At 48.9% G+C, this 3,854-nt stretch overlaps 1 pseudogene; it reads left to right on the forward strand.

The window, feature by feature from the left end:
* Positions 1–1,528: 1,528 nt before the first annotated feature.
* Positions 1,529–2,291, forward strand: LOC125532685 (annotated as a pseudogene).
* The last annotated feature ends 1,563 nt before the right edge of the window (positions 2,292–3,854 follow it).

The raw sequence follows: 3,854 nt of genomic DNA on the forward strand, positions 1-3,854 counted from the left end.
GGGTGTTCTCAAGTATTGTGGTCCAAACACTGCCACCACTGCTCGACAGAACTTGTAGAAACACTCTATGCTGGTGGACTCGGCCATGCGCCCATAGTCGTCGAGTGAATCACCGGGAGCTCCGTATGCAAACATCCTCATCGCTGTCGTGCACTTCTGGATGGAGGTGAATCCAAGAGCGCCTGTGCAATCCATCTTGCACTTGAAGTAGTTGTCGAACTTCCGGATGGAATTCACAATCCTGAGGAAGAGCTTTCGGCTCATCAGATAACGGCGCCGAAATGTTTTCTCGCCATGAAGTGAAGCATCGGCGAAGTAGTCGGAGTAGAGCATGCAGTAGCCTTCGAGGCGATGTCGGTTCTTTGCTTTCACCCGCCCAGGCGTCGAGCCACCTCGCAGCGCCTTTTCATTGCTCGCCAGCAGCTGGGCGAGGGCGGCGAGCACCGTGAGATGCTCTTCTTCCGGGACGTCGGCCTCGGCTTCCTCCTCCAGCAGCGCGGCGAGCGCTTCCTCGTCATTCGAGTCCATCACCGAGGCAGGCAAATCGCTGAACACCTTGCGCTCGGTGGGCGTGTACCCGCCGCTAAACCGCGCCTCCGCGGCCGGAAACGGCGGCCGGAAACGCCCAGCTGCTGTTGGAGGGGCTGCCGCGGCGAAGCACTGCTATTTTTCCGGTGGGGAATGGCTATCTAGCGGTGTAGGGCGGCGGGCGGCGCCGGGATATAACTACTGGTGGACGAGGGCGCGGGGGGTGGGAGGCGAGTCGGGGAAGAAAACCTTGACTTTTCCCCTGACAGTGTGGGCCAACCACGCTTTTCCCTTGCGCCGGAGCCCCCAACTGCTCCCCAGTGCGCCGGGTTCGGCCTGTGACCGCCGAGCGGAAAAAAGGGCCGAACCGGCGATTTTCGGCGTACTGGGGGCGTGACTGGGCCGTTTTTTCGGCGCCGGCGCCGAAAAAGTGGCCTGGGAAGGCCTGTTGGAGGCGCGGCTGGAGATGCTCTGATCTCTTAGTTATATAGGATAACATCTCAAATCCAGGGTAATTATTTTTGTATTGATTAACAGCTATACATGGGCAAAGAATGTACAATGGTGGTCTACACGCGTCCTGTCCATCTATGTGACGAAGACCCCTGAAAAAAGCTATTTTTGACAAAAAAATCGATTGACAATGTAGCAGTAATTTGACAACTAAATAATGAGCAAGGTCAAACAAAAAATGGTTAGGTTTCTATGGTGCATGTCTTGAGTTTATGATCAGCGGTCCATGTATGTTGTCATGATCGAATATTAATTTATCACTATGATCTTTCAAGATTTTCTCTTTTCTGTAGTCACTAATAATTATATGGATTAATAATATCTGTCATTGGAGTCATTGTTGCTCTTTTTATACCCTAAACTCATAGACTTTCTTTCGGATCCTATCCTTACGAGTTTTCCACGCCTTCGTTGATCCTAACTAGTAAATCCAAGCCTTAGACACTAGTGGGTAATCTTTGTCAAGCCGAGTGATACCAGGGGGGCCATGGACGTCAAGTACCTTAAGGGTTTCATCAAGAAGGTGAAGAAGGCATTCATGGCATCGGCGGTGGAAGGGGTGAAGTACAAGGAGTGTGGTAGGAACCATGCGCTGGCTACCGATGGGCAAGTTGTGGATGGCTACAGGGAGTGGATGCCATTGGGGGACTTGAACCCTATCGACATATTGTCACACAAGTGGGCGGCCTGTGGCTGCCACTACAGCTTGCACCACGAGACGATGATGGAGAGGTCGCAGCTGCTGCCGCCCATGGTGGCGATCGTGCTCCATGGCCAGCCGTAGCGCCGGGAGGAGCAGACACCGGAGGACTGGCTCCCGGCCGCCAACTCTGACACCGACTCAGATGGCACGGAGTATGAATCAGATGCCACAGAGTACGACGACGAGCTCCGTCTCCCCACCACATCATCCTCCACCTGTGTATCCTCCAGCGCCGATGGCATAGCAGCTGCCTGCGTACATCTCTTCTCCATGACACAGCTGCCCGCCGGGGGCATTGCAGATCCAAAGGCTCCCCGCCCAGCTCTCGTCGGCGACGGCGCCACCGCCCCATGGGGTTATGTCGGTGAGGAAGTGCTCCCGCACCATGTTCACTGCCTACCAGAAGATGCGCATGCAGGAGCTGTCGAAGCACCTAGGGTGGTGCCTGTAGAAGCGCGATAAGGACATCATCGAAGCGAGGTGCCATGGTATTGGCATCGGTAAGGATGTCTTCAGGAACTGGAGGTACAACAATAAGTGCAAGTAACCCAATGACCACAACGCCTCCGATGCATTCTACTCCCCTGTCGGACCTTCCCATCTCCTCCCACCACCGTCACACACCAGTGTTAGATGTTTTTCGTCTACCATGGGACATTTTTTAGCTACCATGACAAGCTTTTTTATGTTAGTGTTTTTTGCAGTTAGGCTCAACTACTATGATGGTTCTTGCCATGGGCGACATCGGCGAACACTTCTCCGTCATCACCTTGCGGTGGAAGTTGTGGTGTCATCCGCATGTCGTGTACTTGTATGACGATGCGCCAACGGGGTTGAGGTCCCCCAACGGTATTCACTCCCCGCAGCCGTCCACGACGTGCCCACCACTAGTCAGAGCATGATTCCTGCCGCACTCCTTGTAATTCACCCCTTCCACTGCAGCCACGGCCGCCTGCCTCACCTTCTTGACAAAGCCGTTGCGGTACTTGACATACATGGTCTCCGTGGTGTTATTCGGCTTGACAAATATTACCCACTTGTGTCTAAGGCTAGGATTTGCTAGTTAAGATCAACGAAGGCGAGGAAAACTCGTAAGGATAGGATGTGAAACGAAGTCTATGAGGTTAGAGTATAAAAATAGCATCGACAACTCTAAAGATAGAAAATATTAATCCCTATAATTAGTAGTGACTATAGAAAAGAGAAAATCTCCAAAGATCATAGCGATAAATTAATATTGGATCATGACAGCATGCATGGACCGTTGATCTTAAAATAATGATAGGCACCACGGAAACCGACCATTTGTTGACCTGGGTCATTTTTTAGTTATCAAATTACTTCTACATCATAAATTTATTATTTTTGTCAAAAGAAAAGATATTTTTTGAGGGTTCATGGTCATATAGATGGACAGGATGCGTGTAGACCACCATTGTACATTTTGGCCCATGTATAACTGTTAATCAGTACCAAAATAGTTACCCTTGATTTGGGATATCATTCTTATAAATTTTACCAACTATAGCTTTTGCTAAAAAACCAACTATAGCTAACCTCAAAGATGTAAATCCAAACAACTAAAAAATATGTATCTAGCTAGTAAAAATATCAAACACTAGTGTCTGATTTTGCTCATAACACTCCGAGATTCATAAACATGCATATAAATCATCCCGTTTTTAGCAGTTCTCACCAAATATGATAAATCTCAATCATGTTCATAACATAGCTATTCTCGACGAGGCATATCAAATCCCACTAACGCAACACAGCGAGAAATTTAACTCGTTAATCAGAAACATAGCGATAATGATACTTTCAATGATGTCTAGAAGACCCAGGCAATGGTAATGCGCTACCATCTTTCTGAAAATCTTTCTTAATTTATCACGATGAGCACTTTTGAATATCCCTCCTCGCTCAATGTAACACACCACCGAATAGCTAATCCAACCACCGGACATCATGTTGCGCAACTCGGTCTTAAGGATTTTCGTTGCTGAGAAGGCTCTTGCAATTGTTTTCGTCACTGCTGGTACTGGCAATGCCAACTCAATGAGGAGATAAATCATAGGAAACATATGTATCGTTCAAGTTCAACTATCTT

The sequence above is a fragment of the Triticum urartu genome, chromosome 1 (assembly GCF_003073215.2).
Source record: "Triticum urartu cultivar G1812 chromosome 1, Tu2.1, whole genome shotgun sequence".
Taxonomy (NCBI): Eukaryota; Viridiplantae; Streptophyta; class Magnoliopsida; order Poales; family Poaceae; genus Triticum; species Triticum urartu.